We start from the raw sequence: 12477 nt of genomic DNA on the forward strand, positions 1-12477 counted from the left end.
CCTCTAGTGTATTTTTAATTTCAGTTTTTGAGTTCTTTACCTCTCATTTTTAAAAAATGTTTTCTCTCTCTTTGTTGAGGATGTCACTGGGATCCTCCACTCTTTTCTCATGTCCAGTGACTATTTTAATGACCATTACTTTAAATTCTCTTTCAGGCATATTACTTATATCCATTTCATTTAACTCTATTGCTGTTCTTTCATTAGGGGTTTATTCTCCAGTCTCCTCATTTTGTCTAATTTTCTGTGTCTGTTTCTCTGTGTTAAAAAGTCAGTTATATCTCCTGCTTTTTTAAAAAAATATTTTTATTCATTTTTGAGACAGAGACAGAGCATGAGCAGGGGAAGGGCAGAGAGAGAGGGAGACAGAATCCGAAGCAGGTTCCAGGCTCTGGGCTGTCAGCACAGAGCCCGACGCGGGGCTCGAACTCACACTGCAAGATCATGACCTGAGCCGAAGTCAGACGCTCAACCGACTGAGCCACCCAGGCGCCCCTATATCTCCTGCTTTTGAAAGTAGTGGTGTTATGAAGAAGGGGTCCTGTAGTGCTCTGCAGTGCACTGTCCCTTGTTCACCAGGACCTGGCATTTCAGGGGTGTCTCCTATGTGTGTTGCATATGCCCTACTATTGTGGCTGAGCAGCATTTGCCATTGGTCCAGTTGTCTGGAATGGCTTCCTTTGCCTGTTAAGGGCACAGTTTGGTCCCTGTGTCCAGAGTTGTCACACTGAATTGCAGGGTGCTCTCCCTGTGTTGTCCCCTGAGATGCTTTTGTTGGTGAGTGGGGCCTGCAGTCAGACCAGCTGCCTACCTCCAGCCCGCTACTGGGGCTGAAGTCAGGCTGATGTGTGTGGTTATGTTCCCCTCTCCCCAGGGCAGGAGCCACTTTGGAGTGGTGACCTTAGTACAGGTTGCTTGCAGGTGCCGCTTTGGATGGACTCTTGCTGTTGGATGGGGCAAGTCCACAGAGTATGGGGGTGAGGTGTGTGATGTTAGCAAGATGTGCTTTAGTCTGCTGCTGGGGAGGATCTGGAGCTGCTTTGGATGGACTCCTGCAGAGCAGATTGGCAATGGTGTGGGCGTTGTTAGCAAGTTGGTTGAAGAGCATTCACATTGCTTCCCACAGGTGTTTGTGTTTCTAAATTGGGGGATGGGGGAGAGAAGTGGTGCCCACCAGCTCTTTTGTTTTTGGAGAAGTCTCCTAAAGATCTCTGCCCTCTCAGCACACGTTCTGAGATCAAATAAATCTTCCCATATACCCCAGGTGTGTTTCAAACTGTTGCTTCTATGCAGTATCTCAGTGGGGTTGTTGGTTATACTGTGTCTTTAAGGGCAGGGACTCAGTTTCCTTTTGCCCTCTGACTCTCCCAGAGCCAAGGACTGATTTTAAAATTCCAGGTGTTAAGCCCCACTGATTTTAAGAACTCCCAAAGTTAAGTTCCTCTGGTTTTCAAAGCCAAATGTTATGGGGATTTGCCTGGAGTGCCTGGTGAGTGTGCTCCTCTCCCTTCTCTGCTCCTGCTGTGTCCCTCTCTCCCGGATAGAGTCTCCTGGATCAGTTTGGTTCCCAACCATTTCTCCACCCTTCCCTTCTTTTCTAGTGTGCCATTTTTTTCTACATTTAGCTGTGGATAGTCTGTTCTACCAGTCTTTGAATCATTTTGTGGGGGTTATTTACACTGATGTGAGTGTTATCTAGGTATATCCATTGGATGAAGTAAGTTTAGGGTCTTCCTACTCTGCCATCTTCCCTGGAAGTCCAGTATAAAATCTTTTTTATATTACTGGATTTTGTTTGCTAGTATTTTGTTGAGGATTTTTGTGTCTATATTCATAAAGGATATTGGTCTGTAGCTTTCTTGTGATGTCTTTGTTTGGCTTTGATATTAATACTGGCCTTATATAATGAATGTAGAAGTATTGTATCCTCCATTTTCTAGAAGAGTTTACATAGGATTGGTATTATTTTTTCCTTAAATATTTGAAAGAATTCACTAGTGAAGCCAGATGGGCCTGGGATTTTCTTTATGGAAAGATTTTAAAATACAAATTCAATTTCTTGTTATAGGATGTAGGAGGCAGAATGATGCCCCCCCAAAGATATCAACGTCCTAATCCCCTGCACCTATGAGTATATTACTTTACATGGCAAAAGAGATTTTTCAAATGTGATTAAGTTGAGGAATTTGAGATGGAGAGAATATTCTGGATTATCCAGCTGAGCCCAATGCAATCACAAGTATTCTTAAAAGTGAAAGAGGAAGTAAAAGAGGTCAGAATAATTTGATGTGCAAAGCACTTAACCTGCCATTACTTACTTTGAAGATGAAGAATGGTGCCCATGAGCTGAGGAATGCAGGTGTCCTCTAGAAGCTGGAAAAATCAAACAGATTGCCCCCTAGAGCCTTCAGACAGGAACGCAGTCCTGTCTTGGTTTTAGTCTAGTGAAGTGTATAGCAGTGTTGAACTTCTACAGAACTGTAAAATAATAAATTTGTGTTTTTAAGCTATTAAATTTGAGGTATTGTTATAGCAGCAATAGAAGATGAATACCTATCATATTTTTTATTTGTTCTTGAGTAGTTTTGGTAACTGTCTTTTAAGAAATTTGTCTATTTCATCAAATATTTCATCAAATTGTTGGCATGAAGTTGTTCACAGTATTCCCCAACAATCCTTTTAGCTTCTGTAAGATCAGTAGAGATGTCCCCTCTTTCTTTCCTGGTTTTGATAGTTTGGTATGTGTAAAGGTTTCTCAATTTTGTTAATTTTTTCAAAGAACCAAAGTATGATTTCATGATTTTTTTCTACTCTGTTTTCGATTTCATTTGTTTCCATTTTGTTGTTTATTCTTTATTTTTCTCTGCTTTCTTTGGGTGTAGTTTTCTCTTATTTCTCTGGTTTCTTGAATGGAAGCATAGGTTGTTGATTTGACACCTTTCATATTTTCTAATATTGTATTTAAATTTGTAAATAGTTGCCTCTAAGCACTGATTTAGCCACATTCCATCATTTTTTAAAAGTTTATTTATTTTGAGAGAAAGAGAGAAAGCACGTGTACAAGAGGGGCAGAGAGAGACAGAGAGAGAGACTGAGACTTCCAAGCAGGCTCTGCAATGTCAGCATGGAGCCCAATGCAGGGCTCCAACTCACAAACCCTGAGATTGTTACCTGAGCTGAAATCAAAAGTCAGATGCATAACTGACTGAGCCACCTAAGTACCCCTACATCCCTTATATCTTGAAATGCTTTCTTATTATACTTCAAGTCAAATTTTTTTCAATTTCCTTGATTTCTTCTTTGATCCATGGGTTATGTAGATGTGTATTGTTTAATTTCCAAATTTTTGTGGATTTCTCGTTTCCTTCTGTTGTTGATTTCTAAATTAATACCATTATTGTTGAAGAATGTACTTTGCATGATTTCTAACCTTTTAAATTCATGGAAACTTGTTTTATGGCCTAACATTCTGTTTATCTGGGAGAATGATGCATGTGCACTTGTACAAATTGTATATTCTGCTAATTTTGTATGGGGTGTTCTGTTGATATCAGTGAGGTCAACTTGGATGATAGCATTGATTCTTCTATATCCTCGCTGATTATTTTGTCTAGCTGTACTATCATTTTTGAGAGTTACTGAAGTATCCAATATTATTGTTGAAGTGTCTATTGCTTCCTTCAACTCTGTCCGATTTTGCTTTATGTATTATGGGCTGTGCTGTTAGGTATATGTATGTTTACAATTGTTTTATCATTCTGACAAGTTGACCCTTTTATCATTATAAAATGTCCCTCTTTGTGTCTAGTAATTTTTGTCTCAAAGTCCATTTTATCTAGTATTAGTATAGTCGCTTTCACTCTCTTTTGGTTACCAGTTGTATATCTTTTTTTCATTTTTTTACTTTCAATCTATTCGTGTCTTTGAATTTAAAGTTTGTCTCTTGTAGGCAGTATTGAGTTGGATCTTGTTTTTTATCCAGTCTGACAATCTCTGAGATTTGATTGGAGTGTTTAATCCATTCACATTTCATATTATTATCAATTTGGTTGGATTTATATCTGCCAATTTGCTATTTGTTTTCTGTATTACTTATGTATTTTTTGCTTCCTCTGTTCTTCCTTTATTGCCTTTGTTTATGTAAAATGGGTCTTTGCTAGTGTATCATTTTCATTCCTTTGGTGATTTTTTGCTTTTTATAAAACACCATATTTTTAGTGGTTGATTTAGAGATTACAATACGCATCGTAATTTGTCACAACCAATTTCAGATTAGTGCTCACTTAGTTCCAGTAAAGCATAGTATCTTTACTCTGATACTTGTGCTATTATTGTCATAGATAGTATGTCTCTATATTGTAAATCCAGCGTACAGTGTTGTAATTATTGCGTTATCCAATGGTATGTTTTTTAATAAAGTTAAAAGAAGAAAGGAAAAAAATATATTTACAGGATCTTTTTTTAATTGAAAATTTACCATTTCTGGTACTTTATTTCTTCCTGTAGATTTGAGTTACCATCTATGTCATTTCCCTTTTCCAGTATAGTTCCATTTTCTCCACCTTCCTTTGTGCTATTATTGTCATATATATTACATACTAATATGTTATAAATTCAACAACACAGTTTTATAATAATTGTTTCATGCGTTTGTTTTTAAATCATTTGAGATGAAAAGAGAAAGATTCATACTGTTTTTTAAAATTATTACCTACATAACTTTAGTCATGTTCTTTATTAGTTTATATGGATTCAAGATACAATCTTGTATTTCCTTTCAGCCTGAAGAAATTCCTTTAATATTTTTAACAAATTTATTGAGAAATTATTCACATGACATAAAATTCACCCATTCTTGTATGCAATTCATTGGTTTGTTGTATATTCAGAAATATGTGCAATCATTATCACAGTCAATTTTAGAACATTTTTTGTCACCTCAAAAAGAAACCGTGTACCCATTATGAGAGCTATCATCTCTCATATCTTTTCCTTTCCCACCCTAGCTGTAAACAACCACTTATCTACTTTCTGCTTCTATAGATTTCCCTATACTGGACTTCAGTGTGAGTGTAATCATATCATAGCAGTCTTTTGTGGCTGGCTTTTTTTCAACTTAGCATAATGCTTCCAGGTTCATTCATATTGTAGCATGTGTCAGTACTTCCTTCCTTTTTAAGCATGAATAGTATTCCACTTTATGAGTATACATTTTGTTTATGTATTCATCCATTGACGCACATTTGGCTATTGTAAATAATGCTGCGATATGCACCAATGTACAAATTTCTGTGCACATATGTTTTGATTTCTTTTAGGTATATATATATTTAGGAGTGGAAGTGCTATGTCACATGGTAACTCATTGTTTAATTGTTTGATGAACTGTCAGACTGTTTTTCAAAGTGACTGAATCATTTTACATTCTCATCAGCAGTGTATGAGGGTTTTTCTTATTTCTCCACATTCTTACCAATACTAATTTCATTTTGCTCATGATCATCCTGATAAAAATTTAAATGACAGGTTTAGATGTATTTCCTCACACAAATAGAGAAATTTCATTTTAATATTCATGATAAACTTAAAGAGCTGTGATGTTATTCTTATAGCAATAAGTATATATTGTGGTACGTAGCAAAATTATAACATTTTAATAATTGCTATAATTTATAGAGTGTCAACTATGTGTTAGACTCTTTGTTCTTTATATTCTTTGTCTCTCTATGAAACTAAAAAGTTATGTATTTATTATCTCTTTTCTAAATAGGGACACTGAGGCTCAGAGAACAGTGCATATGGGATTCAGATCTTTCTGTTTGCTATGTTGAAAATAGATATATCCAAGATAGCTGTGAGGCTTTCTTCATTGTAGTTACTTAAGGACTCAGGGCAACATCTTGAACATTGCTAATACTATGCCAGAAGTAAAAAGGGAACTTTAGAGTATCTTGCTCCAACAATTAAATGCTCTGGTTCAGAAATAATACACATCATTTCTGCTCACAAGTCACTGATGAGTATTGGTCATTTTCCCCACCCATTCACAAGTGGGGCAGGAATTGCAATCCTACTATATGCCTAGGAGGCAGATATATTTAGTGAGCTGAATGTTTAATGACTATAAAATTGACTATCAACTTCAACTAATGGATGGTACCATCCAACTTCATAATACAGTTTCAACAGTTCCAGACATCAGTCCAGAGAAACAGCACTTAGAAAAATAAGAAAAATCACCACTGTGCAAGGAACTTTCCAACACACTTCCTTCACTTAAGTAGAATTGTATCATATGTCCATTTTTAACCAATTACTGGCAAGAAGAATGAGATTTTTATGGTTGGCTCAGCCCAGTTGCGATCTGCCTCCGAGAGCGAGGGATTGGGCTACTTTTCCCTGGAGATCATAGTTGTCTAAAGTTTGTGTAAATGTTGAAAAAGATTTTTTTGGGGACACTTTTTAGTAAATTAATTTAGTAAATTTTTTCACAAAGGAAAAATACTTCAATACTATCAATAGCTCAGGTATTGAAACCATAAGGGGAAGTGGAGAAATGAATGTAGGCAAGAAACCAACTTGATTGGCTACAAAGGGCAAGCCAGAAGGGCTAGAAGTGTCAATAAGAAACATTATATAATGCACTGAGGGTTAGTATCAATAGCTTCTTAGATCCTATCCCAAAACAAAAGGCATGTCTATGCATTTCTAAATTTCATTTATTATTGAAAATTTTCCATGTGTCCACAAAGTCCTATTTACAACTTTACCTGACTTATTACACTGCCTCTAAATTAGCTAATAGTTACTGAGAATTTAGTATGTGCCAGGTATATTGTAGCTTGCTACATGGATTACATAAATTAATCCTTGCAGTAATCCTAGGAGTTGGATAATTATCAGTTCTCTCATTTTTACAGATTAAAAACCTGAGGTTCAGTTCTGGTATGTAATTTGACTAAAGTCACACAACCAGATGGTAAACCAAAGCAATTTGGTTCCAAAGTTCGTGTTTTTAAGCTATCTTATTTATGCTTCCACTACTGGTAATTTTTTATTCATTTAATTAAGGAGAGTTTATTTCATTCCTACTTGATAAACACATCTGGCCCTGTCCTAGGCTTTGGGGATTCGGCAACGAGCAAAACAAATCCATGATCTCATGAGTTTACATTCTAGTAGGCGAGATAAGATAAATAAGTAAATTATATAGGTTATTAGAAGATGATAAATGACACGGATCACAAGGTGACATTTAAGTAAAATCTTGGAATAGACGAGAGAGCATGTCCTAAAGCAGTCAGGAGAAAGAATGGTCAAGCTCACAGGGTAGCTATTGCAAAGGTAATTTTTGCTTTATGTAGATAGGTGCTCCAGTGTCAGATATGTAGATATTTACAATTGTATAAATTTAATCCACCTTCTCCTAATTGATAAGGGAGTAATATAGTTTTAGTACTTATTAAGGGAAGCATCGTAGCATAGTAGTTTAGTGTATAGATTCCAGAGCCAGTTTACCTGGATTTAAATCCTTGTTGTGCTTATTGACTGCGTGACTTTGGGTATATTACCTCACCTCTCTGTGTCCAAATTCTATTATCTGTATAATAATGAAAATAATGCCTACCTAAAGGCAATTAGGAATTAGTTTATATTTGTGGAGTTTTTAGGACAATGCCTAAATACATAGTGCTAAGTATATGATAAAAATTGTCTTTCAGATAATTTGCTAAAAGCTTGTTTTAACTTGTCTTGAATATACTCAGAAAGCCTTTAACCAAACAATACCATTTTCTTATAAAAGGTTATGTGTTTCACATAAAGCCACAGATCTGGAAAGATGTGCTAATGAAAAATGCAATGCTTCTGGAAAGGAATCTAAGACTACCTTCTTTAAAAACTGTTTCCTTCTGGTCTACTTATTCTAGGTACCACATCTTAACAAATTATTAACCCGTTCTATCTAGAATAAGTATGGATTCTTAAAATTTGAATCTTATAAAAGGAATTTTTAAAAATAATTGACAGTGGCTCAATGCATTCTGTGGACTTAGGGTTCAGTCTCTGACTATAATTACTTATTTTGTTACTCTGAGTAACAGTGGTTATCAATCTGCTTTCCAAAGAGGCTTTACCCTCTTTCGATATGTTCTGCATGGTCTGTGAAAATTGCTTATTTTGGGAAATGGCTTCTTTTTGTTTCTTGCTGCACTTCTATTTCCTCTGTGTGTTCTGCTTAGCTTCTTCAGTATTCAATACTCTTTTAAGTTCTTTTGACAGAATAAGTAATTTCCACATTGGTTTCAAACTGAAAATAGATACCACATTGCATAGGAATACCCTCAGTCTGTGTGGGTTGAGTGGGCCTGACTTCTCATCTTCAGGAATCAGGACTGTGATCCAGGTCTGGCCAATTACAGGTTTTTTCTGGGACTTTTGCTGGAAATGTTGGGGAAGAAGGTTCTCATTATCAGGATTCCTAGCTTTAGAGATACTGGTGGTCATCTTTGCTGTAACATAAAGAAAGCTTGTTGGAAAATGTAGTGCAGAGGAGAGCAGTGGTAAGAGACAAATAGATTTCTAATTACATTAAAAATTTTTTTAACCTTTATTTATTTTTGAGACACAGAACATGAGTGGGGGAGGAACAGAGAGAGAGAGGGAGACACAGAATACAAAAACAGGCTCCAGGCTCTGAGCTGTCAGCACAGAGCCCAATGCAGGACTTGAATTCATGAACTGTGAGATCATGACCTGAGCTGAAGTCGCCTGCTTAACTGGCTGAGGCACCCAGGCACCCCTTTTTCTAATTACATTTTTAACCCTTTCATCCATTTCTTAAGCTGGATATTTCAGTTATGTGACCCATTGACCCTTCCTCTCATTTTAAAGTTATGCTTTACTGATCTGACATATTCTTCTTTTAAAAAAATTATTTTGGGGGACACCTGGGTGGCTCAGTTTGTTGAGCCTCCAACTCTTGATTTCAGCTCAGGTCATGATCCTAGGTTCATGGGATCAAGCCCTGCATTGGACTCCACACTGTGGAGCTGCTTAAAATTCTCTCTCATTCTCTCCTTCTGCCCCTTTCTCCTGCTCACACGTGCTCTCTTAAAAAAAAAAAATTTTTTTTTAAGTAATCTCTATGCCCAATGTAAGGCTTGAATGCTTGACTTCACGCCCCCGAGATCAAGAGTCGCACTCTACTGACTGAGCCAGCCAGGCACCATCCTATGGTATATTCTTCTATACAAAGTTTTCAAGTACTTCTCTAGGTATGGTAGCCAAAGTTTTACTATTTAAACATTTTAATGCCTATATATTTCATGATACTATTGTGTACTACATATACACACACTTATAAAATAAGGAGATGAATTAACATTTAATTATATGGGACCTATATGGATTCTATTATTGGCCATAACTTATTTTTGTGATAATCTGAAAATTATTAATTGGCAGTTTTAAAATTGACATCTAGTCAAAAAAGCAACTGAGGGGCACCTGGGTGGCTTAGTTGAGTGTCCAACTCTTGATTTCAGCTCAAGTCATGGGTTTGAGCTCCGCTTCAGGCTCTGAGCTCACAGCATGGAGTCTGCTTGGGATTTTCTCTCTCTCTCTCTCTCTCTCTCTCCCTTTCTTTGCCCCTCCCATGCTCATGCACTCTCTCTCTCAAAAATAAAATAAATTAAAAAAAAAAAAAAAGCAATTGACTTTATAAATGATTGCTGAAGGAAAGACATATCTATTAAGATGGGCATTTTCTGATTGGCAAATGCTCTCATATTACAAATCACCAAGTTTATTACAGGTCCATAGCCCCTTTCTCTGAAACCCATGGGGCCAGATAAATTTTTAAAATCAGAATGCTTCAGCTCCTCTAAGCTCCCCACTTTTTTTGGCCTATTCATTTGGATCTATATTGTGTTGGAGGATTTCCTCAAAAGTTTGTTGATGATTATCTATTCATATTTGAATGTGAAACACTAAAAAGCTGATCAGAAGCATCTATCACCACCACCGCCTTGGGCATATTAACTTGTGGGACTTTAGAACTTTTTCTTTCGGGCCCCAAATATCCAGTGTCTATATATCTTTTCTCCTGGGAAGGACCCCTCAATCTTCTGAGGTGAATGAGCCTATCTGATAGTGTTTTGGACATAAGCAGGGAAAGGATAATGCAGATGCCATGGCTTGCCATGAATAAGGGGTGATCCACAGGGAGGGTCTTGGGGGCCTAACTGCTCTTTACACAAAATTTTCAACCAGTTATGTTTATACATTTGTGTGGTAAAATATACATAAGATAAAATTAAGCATTTTAACAATTTTTAAGCAATCAGGACACTAAAGTATATTCACATTGTATAACCACCGCCACGATCTATACCCAAAACTTTTTCATCATCTCTAACAGAAACTCTACCCAACGCTAACACTCCCTTCCCCCTTTCTCTCCCAGTCCATGGTAACCTCTAGTCTACTTTCTGTCTATATGAATTTGACTGTTCTAGGTATTCATCAGTAAGTAAAACCATACACTTGTCCTTCCATGTTGTTTGCACCTTTTTTTCAAGTAACTCAGGTTAAGTAAATGGCCCAAGGCCATCAGCCAACATGGCCATGAGAACCTATGTATCTCTGTCAAAAGAAACTATATACATTATATATCCATATATCTATATCTATATATAGATATCTATATCTATATATAGATATATCTATATCTATATATTTTATTCTCCAGTTAGTTAAAATACAGTGTAGTCTTGGCTTCAGTAGAACCAAGTGATTCACTTACATATTAACACCCAGCGCTCAACCCAAGTGCCCTCCTTAATGCCCATCACCCATTTAACCATCCCATCAACCCTTGGTTTATTCTCTGTACTTAAGAGTCTCTTATGGTTTGCCTCCCTGTTTTCATCTTGTATTTTCCTTTCCTCCCCCAATGTTCATCCGTTAAATTTCTCAAATTCCACATGAGTGGAATCATGTATTTGTCTTTCTCTGACGTATTTTGAGTAGCATAATATACTCTAGTTCCTTCCACGTTGTTGCAAATGGCAAGAAACTATATTATGCATTTCTAGTTTAGTAGTAAACTTTTTCCATCCACACGCATATACGTATCTCTATACATAACAGATATTTTGCAACTGACATTATATCCAGAATTCTTCCATACCATTAGGAATTCTCTGAAGCATTTTAATGCTTCCTAAGAATCTATCATTTTGGATGATAATATCATGTTTTATTTTTTGTTGGCATTTAATTATGTTCTGAGTTGTAAATAACATATAGCTTTGCACATAATACCTGTACTTCTGACTAGAACCCGAGGATAAAACAGAATATAATTTCTGGTTTAAACAATAGAGCATATTTAACACTTATTGTTAAATTACCCTTCAGCAACTAGCCAGTTTACAATACTACAAGTACTCTGAAGTCATCTTCATCACCACTGATTTTTTTTTAATTAGATAAAAAATGTTCTACTGGTTGTAAAAATAACTGATGATAAAGGGTATTTTTCATTTAGTTCTTATTTTCTACATATTCACTAGCTCATTTTCTATTCTGTTGGAAGGTATTCATATAAAAACTTACCTGTATTTTGTTGCAAACTTTGTCCCCTTTTTTCTTTTAAATTTAATGAATTAATGGGTGGAACAAAAAGTAGAGTCCACCACTCAATTATTTAGTCTGGTTTCCTCATTGAAATCTAGAAGATTCTTTGCTAGTGAGTGGTTAACACTTTCATTGGCTTTATAGTTTTCAAAGGGGAAATATTTTTATTGTTTTTAGTAGTTAAAACTAATAAATGGGTGTTAAAAAATTTTTTTTTAATGTATATTTAGTTTTGAGAGAGATACAGAGCGTGAGAAGGGAAGGGGCACAGAGAGAGGGAGACACAGACTCCAAAGCAGGCTCCAGGCTCTGAGCTGTCAGCAAGGAGCTCGACCGCAGGGCTCGAACCCACAAATTGCAAGAGCATGACCTGAGCTGATGTCGGATGCTTAACCGACTGAGCCACTCAGGTGCTCCTAAATGGGTGTTCTTTTAAAAAGCATTCCATCAATACAGAAATACACAAAGTGTAAATTAAAGGCTCTATAATCCCATTTCCAGATAATAATCTGCAGAAGATATAGGAAGATTTAGTCATAAATAAAAAGATATATAATGAAAAAATGAGGCAATTATTAATTCTACAAAAATTTAATCTCAGCACACTCATTGACTCAGAAGTATTTACATGGTCATAAAATAAATACAGTAACTGTGAATTTAACCAAAAGTTTTAACATAGCCATATTGGGAAGATGGAGGAGGGCAGGGTGTAGTATAGGAGAATGAAAAATCCTCCCTTACTCCTTTATGAATTAAGTGGCAGAAATATATGTATTTTATATAGCAATATGCATGTACATATGAGAAGAAACAGCTAAAAAAGTTAGTTGCTTC

General features: G+C 36.1%; 1 long non-coding RNA gene across 2 annotated transcripts in view; it reads left to right on the forward strand.

Moving 5' to 3' along the window:
* Window positions 1-12477, forward strand: part of LOC145715616 (uncharacterized) — a 71775-nt gene that overhangs the window by 54932 nt on the left and 4366 nt on the right. The window lies entirely within an intron of this gene.

The sequence above is a fragment of the Panthera onca genome, chromosome B4 (assembly GCF_046562875.1).
Source record: "Panthera onca isolate mPanOnc1 chromosome B4, mPanOnc1 haplotype 2, whole genome shotgun sequence".
Classification (NCBI taxonomy): Eukaryota; Metazoa; Chordata; class Mammalia; order Carnivora; family Felidae; genus Panthera; species Panthera onca.